Consider the following 19,041-nt stretch of genomic DNA (forward strand, 5'->3'; position numbering starts at 1 on the left):
CTCGCGTGCATGTTGCACAAAAAGTTATTGTGCATTTAGACCAAAACTGTTTATATGACGCTGATGAACTGGCAACAAGGCCCACTTCCGACGAGATTCACACGGAAAAATAAAATAAATATGCAGCACTGCACGGTGTTATCTGTCACAAAATCGAGCTTGTTTTGTCGCTGACAACGTCGCTGGCACCAAATTGAGGTTCGGAAGTCGATTTCCACACTTCCGAACACTCTTCCGACAATGTTTTGGTAGCAAATTCAAATTTCTAACAAAATCTGACGTTCATGATGTCGGAAGTAAGTTCGGAAGTAAAACGTCGGAAGTCGGAATACAATTTAGTGCTGGCGACACAATATTTAGTATCAGGCAGCGCTAATGTGATGTCTAATCTAAAGGTAAACGATGCGTGCGCCTCTAGGTGTGAAACGCAGGCTACACCTAAAAAAATTTAATGTTTTTGCCTTTCTCGTACACTAAGTGTACGTAAAGGCTATAATATTGCTACAAAAACAAAATTTTGATAGGAGGCCCGGAGGGCCGATTTTCATATACCGATCGACTCAGCTCGACGAATTGAGGTGATGTCTGTATGTGTGTATGTATGTATGTGTGTGTGTATGTGTGTATGTGTACAAATATTGTAGACACACTTTTTGGAACTTGGCATTATCCGATTTACTTCCAAGGGTCCCCCCTTGGAAAAAAATTCAAAACCGAAAAAATTTTTTTTTTTCCGAACATGGTGGCAATACATTTTAACTAATGCAAAAACATGCAAAATGATCGAAAAAATGTGATCTATTCTCATCTCTCCTATTTTTGACCTTTCTAATGTGATTCTTTTAATATATTTTATAATACACGAGAAAGGCATCATCACTGCTAGGTGGATTAATCTGGGTTTTTATTATTAGGATTTCTAATACATTTTTGCCAAAGCAGGCGGTTAATGATACGTATAAGAAAAAACTTATACGGCGCATTAGTCACATACATTCCGAAACTTATACTTTTCAATAACTTATGAATGTTATTAGCTTTTTGATATGGGATCCACACACTGCCGTAAAAAACCTTCCGGATTTCATTAACTTGCCTTATGAAAATTAGCCACAAGGAAACACTTTGAAAATCATAAGGTTACCTTATGATCCTGAATGAACTTTGGATGAACCAGACTCATAGTTGATGTTTATGTTTCTCTTGAAATTGCCTTATGAGTTTCATTAGACAACCTTATGAAATTTTATAAGTATGCCTCATGAAATTCTTAATCGCAATTTGATTTCAGTTTTATAAATAGATTATGTATTTTTTTTGCAAATACGAAAAATTAATACTAAACATATTTCATATTTTTAAATAGAAGAAAACTTTATTATTCAGTCATACTTCCTAATAAACGTAAATACGAAATATAATTAATTGCATAGCAGATTTTGTAAACTAATATTTTCCTAGCGTCCTACAAATAGGACAGTTCTTGTAACAGACACTCCAGACGTTAATGAGTTAAGTTTATAATAGGCATATTTGTAAATTGATTTATAAAGCTAAAATACACAAAAGTTAAGGAAGTAAATTGAGCAAGTAACTTGATTTGAATATATATACCAGAGAAGTTGAAAACTTCTTTGTTTCACTTATCCAATCTAAACTTAGCATTACACTATAGAAAATACTTTATTGAACATTGAATAAATAACTCATTTGTCTTCTACATATATGATTGATATTATATACAAAAAGGCACTGCTTCCGTTTCTGATGCAGGAAATCATAAATGTCCTCTTTAAAATGCAATGCGTGTTGGTGTTTGCTTAACGTATGAGTCTATCTCAATAACATATTTCAAGCTAGAGACAAACTAATTGCGATTGTCCTACTGTGACATTCCCACAGAATTTATTGTCGTCATTACATGTAGCCTTACATGCCCAATAGACCATGCTGAGGATGTTGAGTTCGATTCCAGGTACCGGTTTGAAAATTGTCTCGACTTTCGTGGGCATAAAGTATCATCGTGTTAGCCTCATGATATTCTTCTTCTTCTTATTGGCATTACATCTCCACACTGGGGCAAAGCCGCCTCGCAGCTTAGTGTTCACGTCCACAGTTATTAACTGCGAGGTTTCTAAGCCAAGTTAATACCATTTTTGCATTCGTATATCAGAGGCTAACACGATGATACTTTTAGGCTCAGGGAAGTTGAGACTTTTTTTCCAATCCGAAAATTGCCTAGATCGGCACCGAGAATCGAACCCAGCCACCCTCAGCATGGTCTTGCTTTGTAGTCGCGCATTTTACCGCACGACTAAGGAGCCTCATGATCAGGGATTGAACTTATCATTTCATTATCATTTAGTAATCACCCAATAAGTCATTCCAGAGGCGGAATTCCGAAAAGTGTTGTATGACAGACTTGTAGCGCTATTTCTCCTTTACAACTTTGTCTAAGGGTACATTGCTCTATGTCTCATATTTACATCGTTAAATGCTAGTATCACTTAATATACTAAATGATAATTATTGTTGTTATTGTTATTATGTTATTGTATGTTATTATTATTTAGTATGTTGAATGATACTAGCGTCTCACGTTGTAAATATTAGACATAGAGGAATGTACCCTTAGGCAAAATTGTAGAGGGGAAATAGCGCTAGAAGTCCGCCATACAAAACTTGTCGGAATTCCACCTGCGGAATGAGTTATTGGCTGAAAACTAAATGATAATGAAATGATAAGTTCAATCCCTGCTCATGATATACGAATGCAAAAACGGTAATTAGTTTAGAAACCTCACAGTTAACTAAAAGCTGCGAGGCGGCAATGTCCCAGTAGGGGGATGTAATGCCAACAAAGAAGAAGAAGACAGGTAGATTGATATCGTGTTACTGATAACCTGTCTGCCTCTAGTATAATTTAAAACTTTATCTAATACAACTACTAGGAGCAACTCAGAGTATAAAATAAGGCTTTCCAAAATATAAAATGTAACTTATAAAACTACTACATAAAACATTTTTATCATACTAATGAACCAGGCAAACTTTAAATGTACCTACACGTTTTTTCTCACTTCACTTTTCTCTAATGAATACATTTTCAATGGTTTTTAAAATTACATACAAAATTGGTAAGAAAAATTAAAGCAAACACGTTTTCTAACAGTAATCAATACCGAAAACCTGAGCAAACAACATCTCCTCTCCTATCTGTCAAAGTTCATTTTCTTCAATTAGGCAATAACTAATGAAAGGCTTGCGGTAGATTCTTCATCAACTGAATCGTCCTGTTTGAGGTTGCTATAGAAAATTAATTGTCTCGTAATTTACGATCTAACGCCCTTTTCAAATGTTGGTCTAGTGATCATATCAATGAGGATGTTACGAGGTCAGCGAGGACGACTAAAATGGAAAAGGAGAAAAAAAGGTTTAGTATTTCTTCATATTTTTTTATATGTACTATACTTCCGTGAATCGCATATCTATCCCATCCTTGTTGGGTTTCCTGTTCATATGAGACAAATATGCGATTTACGGCAGTATATCCCCATGTACTAAATGCTTTTGATAAAAAAATCAAGCTCAATGAGATTTATCAAAAGATATTTTAGTTACAAGATAAAGATTGTCGCTGTCCGGAACATCTTTTGATGGTGAGGATAGGGTGCTAAATATCAATGAAGGAAAAATACATAGGATTTAACAATTCGACACCCAACATGTTTCGGACAGCAGAACAATCTTTATCTGATGGTAACTAAAATATCTTTTGATTTATCTCACTATAATCAAATGGCTCGTTAACATTTCCGATTTTTTTTGTTATGGGATGGTTTAAACTACGTAACGCTGTAGAGGGAGGTAGGGGCTCATGCAAAGCGTTATAGATCATACACATAAATTAAAACATTCATACAAAATGTTACGAGATTGAGCTGTCCAAAATTGCCAAAATTTGCGTTACGTTATTTGATAACGACCCCTATCTAATGAGTTTATAGCGTACTCAGATACGCAATTTATCAAATTAATTATCGTGTTGAATATGAGAAAGAAAATTCAATGTATGGGAATTTGCATCAAGTTACTCTTTATCATGGTATTTATTATCGTAAATGGCGTAATCTGTTATTAGGCTGTTATTTTGTGATACATATACTCAATCCAGTTGAAACCCAAAATTGGGGGCTAGCGAAGTCGGATTTTTCTCACAATCCATACGATAAACCTAACATCGGAAGTGGTGCGCTGAATAGCGCTTCGCGACATGAAAACAGCGCACCACTTCCGAAGTTAGGTTTAACGTACGGATTGTGAGAAAAACCCAACTTCGCTATCCCCCAATTCCGGTTTTAACTGGATTGAGAATATTAACTGCCGTGATTCACATATCTGTCCCATATTTGCTGGATTACCTATTCACTTGGGACAGATATGCGATTCACGGCAGTAAAGGTGTAAACCTTAACATAATTTAATTATGATCTCTGTCTTACCTTAACGTCCACTTTTTCCACTGGCTGTCCTTGCCCCGGTTCATTTCCGTCCTCCTATCAAGCCTCCTATTAAAAAATCTATCCACCTTGCCGATTGACTGTTCCGTTGTACACAATTCCTCACGTAAAGGCGGGTTCGGGTTTCTTCCGGTAAAATGACTGAATGACACAGATGGCACGCTTCCTCCGCCTTACTGCTGTGGTAAACTGAAGGGGATATTCCGGATCTGTTTTGTATTTTCGTATTTCCCTGTAAGGAGAAATTAATATTAAATATCCACTAGACTGAATCATGTACCATATTGAAATGAATTTTATATTTATATGGGGCAGTTTTGCTTACAGAGAAAAGGAGAATACTATTTAATACAACACAAAATCTCCCGTTGATAACTTTCGTCATCTTCGTCCTGTACTTACCTCCGAATTGATTGTGGGCATAGTTTGAGAAAAATCTCCTTCTGACCCAGAGTAGCAAACTGTTAGAGGTTAGGGACTGTTAGGCATTGGTTAGATATGCTAACCATCGAAAACATACCCATTTCCATGTTTTATGCGAGGCTTTATGCTGGCGTTGATTTTTTTTTCAATTTTGACAGTTCTCCTCGTTCGACACCGGTGTGGATGCCGGCCGGCATCGATTGCAATTGTAAACGGAATTAAAAAAGCGTCTTTTCGTTTCCTTCTCGAACTGGTCGGAGCCACATGCCATTGCCAAACGGAGAGCCATCAGAACATTTACGTCGGATAAAGGTACGTTCACTGAGACTGAAATATGTTTTTGTTTGTTCTAAATGTTGTGCCTTTGCAAATTTTTGAATCGGATAAATTTAACTTTGTAATACTTTTCTACCTTCATAATACTTAATCGGCCTAATCGTTTCTTTTTTATCAACAGGACGTGTTTGGAAACGGCGTTCACCTCCACGAGGCTACACGGCGGAATATGCATTGTGTGAAAATCTGGAGAACCTCACAGGCGCCAGGTCCCGATAAAGTGATGGAAAAAAGAACAGATGGCAAACGGGAGTGAACATTTTGGTTTAAAAACGGAAGTCACTTCATTATCAGGCAGATTTATCCAGGCGTGAGTAAGATGATGGGTCAATCCTCATCTCCAAGTAATACGGTGATCGAAGCAAATCTGACATTAAATAAAAAATAAGTTGCGTGTTTCAAAAACAAATTCAGCGATCAAACGAACGAAAGCAATGGTATGTTAGAACGTAGTCCAAAATCAACAACCCAAAATACTTCCACGAGCGACGATGATTCCACGGTGGACTTGTTCGATTGGGATTTGCAAGCCTTCTGTGCACAACTCGATCGAATCGCCAGCAACGATGACAACCGGAAGACTACGCCCGAAGAAGCAGCTTCCGAAGATTGTGATGAAATCCCTGATGCTATCAGAAAATAAATGTTTCCATCGAGTACGAACCCTCGAGCTGATCTCAACTGTTCATGGAGGTAGTGACTCGAGAGCCGAACCGCCCTTCATCCAGCAACAGAAATTTCAAACGCAGCGTGATTACACCACCTACTCGCAGTACATCCGGAACGAGTACACGATGTTGGAGGAGAACAGATCGAACGTAATCGATGATGGACACCCAACGGGTACGAGAGTTCGATTCAAGCCAGCGTCGAACGGACGTGGAGAAAGATTTCTGAATGTTTGGGCCAACATGAGCAACATTAATTGGGATGAAATCGGCTGGAGGAAGTCGGCACCGTTGGTTTCGTCGCACTTCCAGAGGCTGGGTCCAATGGGTCCATTCTATGGGCTGCCGAATAAGATAATAGATTTGCTGAGGTAGTTCCGTGGTATTCCGGAGATGTATGGTGAGTTGTATTTTTGTTATGCCTTGAGAATTATTATTAGGATTAGGCGGGTAGGATGGGTCACGGGGTAAGATAAAGCATCGTATAAATTTTGATGTGGAGATTATGACTTTTTAGGACGTTTTCACCGCTGGTCTATTTTTTTGGTCTAATTTTATAACAGTTTCAAAAATATAGACCGCCAAAAGTAGACCAAATATTTGCCATTTTCACCGGTAGCGTTTCAAATAGTTTGTTTTCATTGTTTGTTAATGTTATGATCGTTGTTTTGGTTTTGAATCGTACAGGGAAACGAATTTCTAGGAAGAACTTTTTTCTAGTTTGTTCTAGATGTTAGTTCTACAGTTTGTGGTTCTAGTGCTCTTCGAACTTTCGAATAGGCCGTGGAGGATGTTTTCAGTGGGCCGCCAGAACAATTTTTCATCTTAAGGAAGCTATCAAGGAATCGCCGATGCACCGGCCAAGGAAAGAATCAATTGCCATCCATTGGCATTTATTTGATCGTTCGACCGACAAACAGTTGCCTGCCTGTATCGAACCCGAACCCTGTGGCAACCGCCGCTACAACACCTCGAAATCATCCGTCCGTACTCCTGTCTCTGTATTGGCGTGAGAACAGACCCCGACCCGAACTCAGTATTGAACACTTGATTTAATTAATGATGATGGTTCTTTCGCAGTTCCTCCAGGGGTTCTTTTAGGAATTTCTCCAGGAATTCTTTCTGAAGCTCCTCTAGGAATTCTTCTTGGAGTTCCTCCAGGGATTCTTCTTTGAATTCCTCCTGGTATTCTTCCTGGAGTTCCTGCAGGGGTTCTTTCTGGAGTTCCTCCAGGGATTCTTCTTAGATTTCCTTCAGGGATTCCCACTGATCATAGATCACAGTAGCTTATGTGTGACCCGATTCAGTCACAATTAGGTTGCTGTAACCAGTTTCATTAGACTCGTGCTGCTTGGGTCCAGGGATTCCTACTGAAGTTCCTTCAGGGGTTCTTCTTGGAGTTGCTCCAGGGGTTTTTCTTGAAGTTCCTCCAGAGATTCTTTCTCAAGTTCCCCCAGGAATTCTTACTGAAGATCCTCCAGAGGTTCTTCTTGAAGTTCCTTTAGATATTCTTGAAGTGTTTTCAGATATTCTTCACGGAGTTCCTCCAGGGGTTCTTCTAGGAGTTTCTCCAGGGATTCTTCCTGAAGTTTCTCTAGTGAAATTCTTTCTGTAGTTCCTTCAGGGATATTTCCTGTAGTTCCTCCAGGGATTCTTCCTGCAGTTCCTCCAGGGATTCTTCCTGCAGTTCCTCCAGGGATTCTTCCTGGAGTTTCTCCAGGGGTTCTTCATGGTATTCCATCAGGGGTTCTACTTGGAGATCCTTCAGATATTCTTGAAGTTTTTTCAGATATTCTTCTCGGAGTTCTTCTAGGAGTTTCTCCAGTGATTCTTTCTGAAGTTGCTCTAGGAATTTTCTTGGAATTCCTCCAGGGATTCTTGAAGTTACTCCAGGGATTCTTCCTGGTGTTTCTCCATGGATTCTTCCTGTAGCTCCTCCAGGCATTTTCATGGAGATCCTCCAGACATTCTTCCTGAAGTTCCTCCTGGGGTTCTCTTGGAGTTCCTCCAAGGATTCTTCCTTGGGTTGCTCCAGAGATTCTTTCTGGGGATCCTCCAGAGATTCTCCCTGAAGTTCCTCCAGGAGTTCTGAGTGTTCTACCATGGATTCTTCCTAGAGTTCCTCCAGGAATTCTGGGAGATCCTTCCGTTATTCTTCCTGGAGTTCCTCGGGGAGTTCTTCCAGCGATTCTTACTGGATTTCTTCCAGGAATTCTTCCTGGATTTCCTCCAGGGATTCTTCTTGGATTTCTTCCAGGGATTCTTCTTGGAGTTCTTCAGAAGGGATTCTTCCTGAAGTTCCTCCAGGGATTCTTCCTAGGATTCTTCTTGGAGTTCTTCCAGGGATTCTTCCTAGAGTTCCTTCAGGGATTCCTATTGAAGTTCTTTCAGGGGTTTTTCTTGGACTTGCTCCAGGGGTTCTTGTAGTTCCTCCAGGGATTTTATCTCAACTTCCTCAAGGAATTCTTACTGAAAATCTTCCAGAGGTTATTCTTGGTGTTCTTCCAGATATTCTTCCTAAATTTCTTCCAGGGATTCTTCTTGGAGTTCTTCCAGGGATTCTTCATGGAGTTCCTCCAGATATCTTCTTCTTCTTATTGGCATTACATCCCCACACTGGGACAGAGCCGCCTCGCAGTTTAGTGTTCATTAAGCACTTCCACAGTTATTAACTGCGAGGTTTCTAAGCCAAGGTACCATTTTTGTATGCGTATATCATGAGGCTAGCACGATGATACTTTTATGCCCAGAGAAGTCGAGACAATTTCCAATTCGAAAATTGTCTAGACCGGCACCGGGAATCGAACCCAGCCACCCTCAGCATGGTCTTGCTTTGTAGCCGCGCGCCTTACCGCACGGCTAAGAAGGGCCTCCAGATATACTTTCTGTAATTTCTCCAGGGAATCTTCCTGGAGTTCCTCCAGGGATTCTTATTCTTGCTAGAGTTTCTCCAAGGATTCTTCCTAGAGATCCTCCAGGAATTCTTCCTGAAGTTCCTCCAAAGGGATCTTCTAGGAGTTTTTTCCTGGGATTCTTTTTTAAGTTCCTCTATGAATTCTTATTGGAGTTTCTCCAGGGATTGTTCCTGTGGTTTCCCCAGAGATTCTTCCTGGAGTTCCTTAAGGAATTCTTCCTGAAGTATCTCCAGGGATTCTTCCCTGAGTTCTTCTAAGGTTTCCTCCTGAAGCTCCTCCAGGGATTTTTTCCAGGAGATCCGCCAGGAATTCTTTCAGAAGTTCCTCCTGAGGTTCTTTTTAGAATTCCTCCAGATGTTTTGAAGTGTTTTCAGAAATTCCTCTTGGAGTTCCTCCACATACATTTTCTGTAATTTACTCTGAGTTCCTCCAGGGATTCTTCTTGAAGTCCCTCCTGAGATTCTTCCTAGAGTTCCTCCAGGGATTCTTCTTAGAGATCCTCCAGGAGTTCTTCCTGAAGTTTCTCCAGGGGTTCTTCTAGGAGTTTCTCCAGGGATTCTTTCTGAAGTTCCTTTAGGAATTCTTCTAGGACTTCCTCCAGGGATTCTTCTTGGAATTCCTCCAGAAATTCTTCCTGGAGTTCCTGCAGGGGTTCTTCCTGGAGTTCCTCCAGGAATTCTTCCTAGAGTTCCTCTAAGATTTCTTCCTGAAGCACCTCCAGGGATTTTTTCCAGGAGATCCGCCAGGAATTCTTTCTGAAGTTCCTCCTCCTGAGGTGTTTTTCCTCCAGATGTTTCGAAGTGTTTTCAGAAATTCTTCTTGGAGTTCCTCCACATATATTTTCTGTAATTTCTTCTGAGTTCCTCCAGGGATTCTTCTTGAAGTCCCTCCTGAGATTCTTCCTAGAGTTCCTCCAGGGATTCTTCCTTAAGTTCCTCCAGAGATTCTTCTCAGAGATCCTCCAGGAGTTCTTCCTGAAGTTTCTTTAGGGGTTTTTCTAGGAGTTTCTCCAGGGATTCTTTCTGAAGTTCCTTTGGGGATTCTTCTAGGACTTCCTCCAGGGATTCTTCTTGGAATTCCTTAAAGGATTCTTCCTGGAGTTCCTGCAGGGGTTCTTCCTGGAGTTCTTCCAGGAATTCTTCCTAGAGTTCCTCCAGGGATTCTTCTTAGAGTTCCTTCAGGGATTCCTACTGAAGTTCCCTCAGGGGTTCTTCTTGGAGTTCCTCCAGGGGTTCTTCTTGAAGTTCCTCCAGGGATTCTTTCTGAAGTTCCTCCACGAATTCTTACTGAAGATCCTCCAGAGTTTTTTCTTGGTGTTCTTCCAGATATTCTTCCTGAAGTTCCTCCAGAGGTTCTTCTTGGAGCTACCCAGAAAGAATCTCTGGGGCAACCTAAGGAAGAATCCTTGGAGGAACTCCAAGAAGAACTCCAGGAGAAACTTTAGGAAGAATGCCTAGAGGATCTCCAGGAAAAATGCCTGGAGGAGCTCCAGGAAGAATTCATGGAGAAACACCAAGAATTCCTTGAGGAACCGCAAGAAGAATCTCTGGAAGAACTCCAAGAAAATTCCTTGAGGAACTTCAGAAAGAATCCCTGGAGGAACTTCGAGCAGAATATCTGAAAACACTTCTAGTATATCTGAAGGAAATCCAAAAGAACCCCTGGAGAAATTCCTGGAAGAACTCTAGGAAAATCCTTGGGGAAACTCCAGGAAGAATCCGTTGAGGAACTCCAAGAAGAATCCCAGGAGGAATTCCAAGAAGAATCCCTTGAGGAACTTCAGAAGAAGCTTCTGTAGAAACTTCTAGAAGACTCCTGGAGGAACTTAAGGAAGAATCCCTGGAGGATCCCCAGAAAGAATCTCTTGAGCAACTACAGGAAGAATATCTGGAAGAACACCAAGAAGAAACTGAGGATCGTCAGTTAGAACTCCTGGAGGAACTTGAGAAAGAATCCCTGGAGGAACTCTTGAACCCTGGAGAATACTTGAGGTATTCCTGGTGGAATTTTTGAAAGAACTTCTGCAGGAAGTATTGGAAGAAATCCTGGGAAAATTTCTGTATCCCTGAAGGAACTCTCGTAGGAATTTCTTAAAGAACTCTTAGGGGAATTCCTAGGAGAACTCCTGGATGATTTTCTGAAGGAATTCTTGCCGGAACTCCTGGAGGGATATCTCGAAAAGTTCCTAGAGCAATTCCTGGAGGAATTTCTGAAGGAATTCTTTGAGAAATTTCCCTAGGAACTCTTGAAGATTTTTTGGAGGTACTCTGGGAGGAATTTTCTGAAAGATTTTCCAGAGAAACTCCTGACGGAATTCCTGGTGAATTTATTGAAGAACACCTGGAGCCATTTTTAAAGGAATTACTTTAGGACTTACTCAAAGAAATCGTGGAGGAACCTTAAGGGATTTAAAAAAAAAAAAACTTGCAAGAGATTTCCTGGAGGAACATGTGAGTTATTTCCTGTAGGAATTCCTGGTTGGATTTCAAGAGGTACTTCTGGAGGGATTACAAGTGGAACTGATGGAGAAATTCTTGACTCTAATCGGAATCCAAGATAAATTTCATATGGAATCTACGAATGTCCTGAATGCTTCTCTCAAGGAAAGGAGGCATCTTCGAAGGAACTCCTGTAGAAATTTTCAAAGGAATGTTTAAAAACTTCCAGGACGAATCTCAGTAGGAATTCCTGGAGGTGTCTGAAGAAATTGCTGGACGAATCTTCGAAGGATCGATATTCCTGATGGAATCTTCGAAGCGATTTCTGGATGCATTCCGGAAATAAATTCTGGAGGAATCTCCGGCCTGGAAAAATCTTCAAAGGAACTTCTGGAAGAATCTTCGAAGAAACTCTTAGAGAAATCTCAAAAGAAACTCATGGAAGAAACTCCGGAATAATATCTGGAGGAAGTCCACCAATTCCCGAAGGAATTCCTCCGGGAAGCCCGCCAGGAATTCTTCCGGGAAGTCCACCAGGAATTCTTCCGGGAAGCCACCCAGGAATTCCTTCGGGAAGTCCACCAGGAATTCCTCCGGGAATTGCACCAGGAATACCTTCGGGAATTCCACCGGGAATGCCACCGGGATTTTCTCCGGGAATTCCACCAGGAATTCCTCCGGAAGTTCAACCAGGAATTCCTCCGGGAATTCCACTAGGAATTCCTCCGGGAAGTCCACCAGGAATTCCTCCGGGAATTCCACTAGGAATTCCTCCGGGAAGTCCACCAGGAATTCTTCCGGGAAGTCCACCAGGAATTCTTCCGGGAAGTCACCCAGGAATTCCTCCGGGAAGTCCACCAGGAATTCCTCCAGGAAGTCCACCATGAATTCCTCCGAGAATTGCACCAGGAATACCTTCGGGAATTTCACCTGGAGTTCCTCCGCGAAGTCCTCCGGGAATTCCACCGGGAATTTCTCCGGGAATTCCACCGGGATTTTCTCCGGGAATTCCACCAGGAATTCCTCCGGAAGTTCAACCAGATATTCCTCCGGGAATTCCACTAGGAATTCCTCCGGGAAGTCCACCAGGAATTCTTCCGAGAAGTCCACCAGGAATTCTTCCGGGAAGTCACCCAGGAATTCCTCCGGGAAGTCCACCAGGAATTCCTCCAGGAAGTCCACCATGAATTCCTCCGAGAATTGCACCAGGAATACCTTCGGGAATTTCACCTGGAGTTCCTCCGCGAAGTCCTCCGGGAATTCCACCGGAAATTTCTCCGAGAATTCCACCGGGAATTCCACCGGGAACTCCACCGGGAATTCCTCCGGGATTTCCACCGGGAATTCCACCGGGAATTCGTCCACCAGGAATTCTTCCAGGAAGTCCACCAGGATTTTCTCCGGGAATTCCACCAGGAATTCCTCCAGGAAGATTACCAGGAATTCTTCCGGGAAGTCCACCAGGTGTTCCACTAGGAATTCCACCAAAAACTCCTCTGGGAATTCCAACAGGAATTCCTTCGGGAATTTCACCAAGATTCCTCCGTGAATTCCGGATTCCTGGTGAAATTTCCGGAAGAATTTCTGGTGGAATTCTCGGAGGAATTCCTGGTGGAATTCTCGTATGAAATCCTGGTGGAATTTCCGGAGGACTTTGCATAGCAATTCCTGGTGGAATTCTTGGGTGACTTCCCGGAAGAATTCCTGGTAGACTTCCCGGAAGAATTCTTGGTAGAATTCCCGGAGGATTTCCTGGTGTAGTTCCCGGAGAAATTCCTGGAGACATTCTTGATGGAATTCCTGGTGGAATCCCCGGATGAATTCCTAGTGGAATTTCCGAAGAAATTCCTCCGGGAAGTCCACCAGGAATTCTTCCGGGAAGCCACCCAGGAATTCCTCCGGGAAGTCCACCAGGAATTCCTCCGGGAAGTACACCATGAATTCCTCCGAGAATTGCACCAGGAATACCTTCGGGAATTTCACCTGAAGTTCTTCCGCGAAGTCCTCCGGGAATTTCTCCGGGAATTCCACCGGGAATTCCTCCGGGATTTCCAATGGGAATTCGTCCACCAGGAATTCTTCCGGGAAGTCCACCAGGATTTTCTCCGGGAAGTCCACCAGGATTTTCTCCGGAAATTCCACCAGGAATTCCTCCGGGAGTTCAACCAGGAATTCCTCGGGAGTTCAACCAGGAATTCCTCCGGGAGTTCAACCAGGAATTCCTCCGGGAATTCCACTAGGAATTCCTCCGGGAATTCCACTAGGAGTTCCTCCGGGAATTCCACTAGGAATTCCTCCGGGAATTCCACTAGGAATTCCTCTGGGAATTCCACCAGGAATTCCTCTGGGAATTCCACCAGGAATTCCTCTGGGAATTCCACCAGGAATTCCTCTGGGAATTCCACCAGGAATTCCTCCAGGAATTCCACCAGGAATTCCTCCGGGAATTCCACCAGGAATTCCTCCGGGAATTCCACCAGGAATTCCTCCGGGAATTCCACCAGGAATTCCTCCAGGAATTCCACCAGGAATTCCTCCAGGAATCTTCCAAGAATTCTCCCGGAAATTCCATCAAGAATTCTCCCGGGAATTCCACCAGGAATACGGGAATTTTTCCGGGAATTCCTCATGAAATTTCTTCAGCAATTCTACCGGGTATTCATCCAGCAATTTCTCCGTGGATTCCTCCAGCAATTCCAGGAGGAATTCTTGAAGGAATTTTTGGAGGAATTTCTGGAAGAAATCCCAGAGAAATTGCTGAAGAAATTCCCAAAGGAATCGCTGGAAGTATACCCAGAGGAATTGCAGGCATAATTCCCGGAGGAATTCTTGGAGGGATTCTCGGAGGCATTCCTGGAAGAATTCCTGGAGGAATTCCCGGAGGAAATTTCTTCAGCAACTCCCGTCGCAGCAAGAGTTCCGCAGAGTGGCAGAATCGACAAGTTTAGTCAAGTCCGAGTCCGCTAAAGCAGTAATTAGCTAAGTCCAAAATAAAGGAGTACCTATCCATATAAGAGTTTAACATGAGCCACGCAAAATACACTTTAATGAAGGCCAAGCAAAGGATCAACCGGAAGAGGAAATGTCGAAGATGAAATTCCGGAGAAGGAAGAGTTGGATACGGTGAAGTCTATAATTTTGGAGGACAACAGTGAATTTGAACAGCAGCGATCGAAGGTACTTGAACCCAAATTTGGGATATACCCATGTGTTAAGTCTTTCATCTCTTAGTTAATTTCTCTCAAATATTGGTTGATCTGTGAATAAGAATTTATAGGAAATTCCGGGAGTTGTCCGTGACCAATGATCAATGTAATCAGTCACGCGATTTAGGACTGTTTGTAAAATGCTCAATACCGTCGTCGGGGGTGACAATGGGTCAAATGGGGGTGAAAATGGGTCACTGTTTCAACTACTTAGAATGCTTGTAGAATATATTAAATGTATCTGAGGGCAAGAAGACTAAAATATAAGAGACCTTTTTGAACGATTTTGCTCTACGACCTCCAGACTGCCGGTGAGAGCGATGACCCATTCTCACCCCCCAGATAAAAGATATTTTAGTTACTAGATAAAGATTGTCGCTACGGTTCCCTTTGTTCTGCTGTCCGAAACATGTGTGGTACATACCTGTCAAATCGTATGGATTTTCCTTCTTTGACATTTAGCTCCCCTATCCTCGCCAGCAAAAGATGTTCCGGACAGCGACGACAACGACAATCTTTATCTAGTAACTAAAATATCTTTTCCCCAGATCCATTGTCACCACCAATGACGGTAACCTAAAATGGAGCTCTTGGGTTCACACACAATTTTTTTTTTTTCGAATCCGGGGGATTTTATTTTGCATGGTGGGTGCTTCAGTGGGACATTTTTTAAAAATTAAAATCCAAACATCCGACAACTAATCTTTACCAACATTTTTTCTCCAATTTTAGGCAAGTACTAAGCCCTGCACTGGGCATATTTACGAGTTCTCATTCGACGAATAGTTCCCGTCTCCCGAAGGTCGAAGACCGGCTGGACGCCGCCAGTGCAACAGCCAGCGTCACCAGCGAGTGCAATCACAACCACCCAAATCCGCCGTCACTCAACATCAAATCCAGTTATCAACAGCGGAGCAACATTCTGGTAGTTTTCGTTCCGATTACAGGAACCTCCAGCAGGAAAACCCCTTTGTTATAGCCGCCCAGGTGCCATGCTCATGAAGGAAACCCCCAACTCTAGCCGCAGCTCGTTATTTTTCTCACGGATACGGAACGGATACTGGTGAAATCCGCATCGGCATCGATATTCTGTCAAAAATCCAATTGAACGCAATTGAATGTATATTAATTCATAATTATATAGAATTTACTTACGAAATCCAGTTGATTGAATATTTATCTCGATTTATTTGCATTTAACTGTTATTCGAGGCAGTTATGTAATAAAATAATATACTTTCACTATAGTATATGTACTTTACATTCTGCCTCGAATGACAGCTGGATGTAAATAAACCAGCATGAAAATCGTGAAAATCCCTTTTGAGAACCCTAACCGCTGCCTAACCACCCAAAGCGAAACATATATAACGTTCCCCTAACGTGAGAGTAACACGTTAGATGAAATTATGCACCGCAAACATAAACATACCTAACAAAAGTGTGTCATTCTAGCGTAACTTTAGCCTCACTTTACCCTAACCGTTAGAGAGAATGTTAGTGTAACTATCTCACAGGTTAGATGCACATTATGCTCACGTTAGAGTAACCTTCCTTGCTGGGGATATTCCTGTTCCCGTCTACTTCATAGCACAGATAACAGACATTGAAGCTAGAACAAATTTTATTGAAAATCCTGTGTAAACTTTTGAATTGATATACGTTGGCCCACTACTGCCATCTACTCAACTGATTGCGGCAGTACCTAAGGATGCAGCTGATTAACAACCGTCGAACGCAGCCAATGCATTTGACAGCCGCAATCGGGCTGCGTTTTCAATAACAATGATCCTTGCGCCATCTCTAATCGATTGCCACACGCGGTCGCAATTTAAAATACATTTGAATTAACGGTTGCGGATGTTTACACACGTATAGGATGCCAGCCTCAACATCTGTTATCTGTGTTCATAGGTAGTTCTAATGGGGGCGATTCAGCGCTCCGTGGAAACCGTGTAACGGAGCATTCCCATCTTCCTTGCTGATGATAAAAACCGGTGAATAAATACCCTTTGGACAGGACGCTGATGGCAGCCGACATTTTTCCGGGGTTCCGTTCGAGTTACTTCCACTTTACTCATTTTTCTTCTGTCACTACAAAATGAACACTCAAGAATAAACATCATCTTTCATAAGAACACCGTATGAAAAATTTACACAAGAACGAGTTATAAATTTCATAAGGTAAAGTTATGAATTTTGTGAAGTTTGTTATGTTTTTAATAAGGGACTTATGAAACAGAAATAAAATGAATTTTTGATGTTTCATAAGGCAAAGTTTATGAAAATCAAAATTTTATTTCCGGCAGTGCAGAGAAACAGACGTCTCACTCAACATATGTTCCATCTTACACCTTTTTAACGGTTTATTTAACTTTTTGTAGGTGGTCAATCGGCCACCGATGGCGCTTTCATCGATTTTGCTTGTGTTTGACGTTTGCACACTACCGCCATCTGGTTGCCGCTTGGCCACTCACCTGGATTTTAGCATTGGGCGACAATGTTTTCGTGACGATGATTTTGATTGCAATTTGTTCTAAGTGAGACGTATGTTTCTCTGTGTGGGATCATTCATTAGGTGGCATAATGAAGAGTATAAGCACAGACAAACAGGCGTAACACTATAAAAAACATCATCGACCATGACTTCAACGATCAATTTGAATTTGATTGGTTGCTCGTTTCACAACTAGAGGCGTTTGCGTCGTAATCCTTCGAGTATTTTCGAATGGTTTTTTGCCATAACATATAAGGTTATTTTTTTACGTGTATAGACATCCCTATCTAACTCCCTTAGCCTAAAAATAGCCACCATGTCCCGGCCACAGTGTGCAGATAGACCGCTGGCAGTTGCATGAGATGTCAACAATCGTCAACAACACCAATGATTGTAGCTTGATAATTGAAAATATCCACAACAATAAAAGAGAAGGATTTATTTTTAAATTCTGCTCAAGCTTTTCACGGTGAAATAAAAGACAAATTGTTGTTCTCCATGTAAGTAAAATCAAAATTGATCATGTAGATACGTTTTGAATCAATTAAACTCATTAGTCATATTTAATTAATATTCCCGATTAAAGTTGAATCACAGACAAACAGACGTAACAGTTTGATCATTTTTCAGAAAAATCCATCGCCCAACTCCTCTACCACCATCTTGCGAGCATGTTGCACGAAACAATGTTTCGTATGACATTGTCACCAGAAGGCGCTGGAGTGAAATGTCAAACTCGAAGGATTACGAGGCTAGCGCCTCTAGTTGTGAAACGCGCAATCGATCATATTCAAATTGGTCGTTGAAGTCATGGTCGATGGAAATTTCTCTAGTGTTACGTCTGTTTGTCTGTGGTTGAATATTGAAGAAAGCTGAATTTGGATGTTTTATGATGTTACACGCTAACCTGAACCTACCCAGAATCATGTCAAAGTGACCCAGATTCAGCAAAACCGTGGTTACTCTAATTTGGGTTCGGGTACCCTAACTCAAATCTGGGTAGCAGTACAAGCGAAAAAATTTGGGTAACCGGTACCCAGTTTTTTTCGCTCTAGAAAATTATTATTTTGTAAATAATGTTAAATAAAACAATTTCCCCAACGCAAAACATTTGCAAAACAATGCTCCACCATGATAAGTTAAACCACAGATAACAGACATTGAAGCTAGAACAAATTTTATTGAAAATCCTGTGTAAACTTTTGAATTGATATACGTTGGCCCACTACTGCCATCTACTCAACTGATTGCGGCAGTACCTAAGGATGCAGCTGATTAACAACCGTCGAACGCAGCCAATGCATTTGACAGCCGCAATCGGGCTGCGTTTTCAATAACAATGATCCTTGCGCCATCTCTAATCGATTGCCACACGCGGTCGCAATTTAAAATACATTTGAATTAACGGTTGCGGATGTTTACACACGTATAGGATGCCAGCCTCAACATCTGTTATCTGTGGTTAAACTATTCTTACCTGTTTCTTGCTGCATTCCGCTAAAAACCCCAACATTAATTCCAACATGCGACTTTGACGCTGGTCGTCGCCATGTTGATATATCCGAAAATGTTCAAGTCCTCGTTTACCCAGATTTCGGATTCGCCTGACTCATATCCATTTTGTTGACATACCCAGATTTTGACAACTGCTAACATCGAAAAAATCCGGGTACAAATGACCCGGCCACTGGGTTGTTTCAGATTAGCGTGTAAGCTTTTTTAGATTTGACGTACGTTGCTCGGCGTTGGTGTTGGTGTTTGCTACGCTAAACATGAGCTCTTAGCATAGGGCTGTTGAAACGAGTAATCAGTGTAATTTAAAATGACCGTTCAGAGCGTGAACGATGGGAATTTCATCAGTGTTACGTCTGTTTGTCTGTGGTATAGTAGTAGTTTTTGTAGTTTTCAATCTGACTACCAGACGTCGAAGCAATCGCTGAGTTTTGAATCATTTTTCTTCTTCTTTCCCTTCTTTCCGTGCTGGAAAGCGCGTGTTTTTTTTTCATTTTTGACAGCTTTGAGGTTTAACATGAGACAG

The 19,041-nt window shown here is 41.6% G+C and overlaps 2 long non-coding RNA genes across 5 annotated transcripts; one reads left to right on the forward strand and one right to left on the reverse strand.

The window, feature by feature from the left end:
* Window positions 1-2,733: 2,733 nt before the first annotated feature.
* On the reverse strand, window positions 2,734-16,620 carry LOC134203430 (uncharacterized). 4 transcript variants are annotated; one of them, XR_009977601.1, is made up of 3 exons: window positions 16,516-16,620; window positions 4,503-4,752; window positions 2,734-3,408 (listed from the first exon to the last, which is right to left on the reverse strand). It is a non-coding gene; the product is annotated as an uncharacterized LOC134203430 (long non-coding RNA). The 4 variants fall into 4 exon arrangements; XR_009977600.1 differs by lacking the exon at window positions 16,516-16,620 and adding an exon at window positions 5,041-5,143; XR_009977599.1 differs by lacking the exon at window positions 16,516-16,620 and adding an exon at window positions 4,846-4,910.
* Window positions 5,118-15,629, forward strand: LOC134203429 (uncharacterized). Its single transcript, XR_009977597.1, has 3 exons — window positions 5,118-5,255; window positions 5,401-6,347; window positions 15,239-15,629. It is a non-coding gene; the product is annotated as an uncharacterized LOC134203429 (long non-coding RNA).
* Window positions 16,621-19,041: the final 2,421 nt, after the last annotated feature.

This window comes from Armigeres subalbatus, unplaced genomic scaffold (genome assembly GCF_024139115.2).
Source record: "Armigeres subalbatus isolate Guangzhou_Male unplaced genomic scaffold, GZ_Asu_2 Contig1850, whole genome shotgun sequence".
In the NCBI taxonomy this organism is placed as follows: Eukaryota; Metazoa; Arthropoda; class Insecta; order Diptera; family Culicidae; genus Armigeres; species Armigeres subalbatus.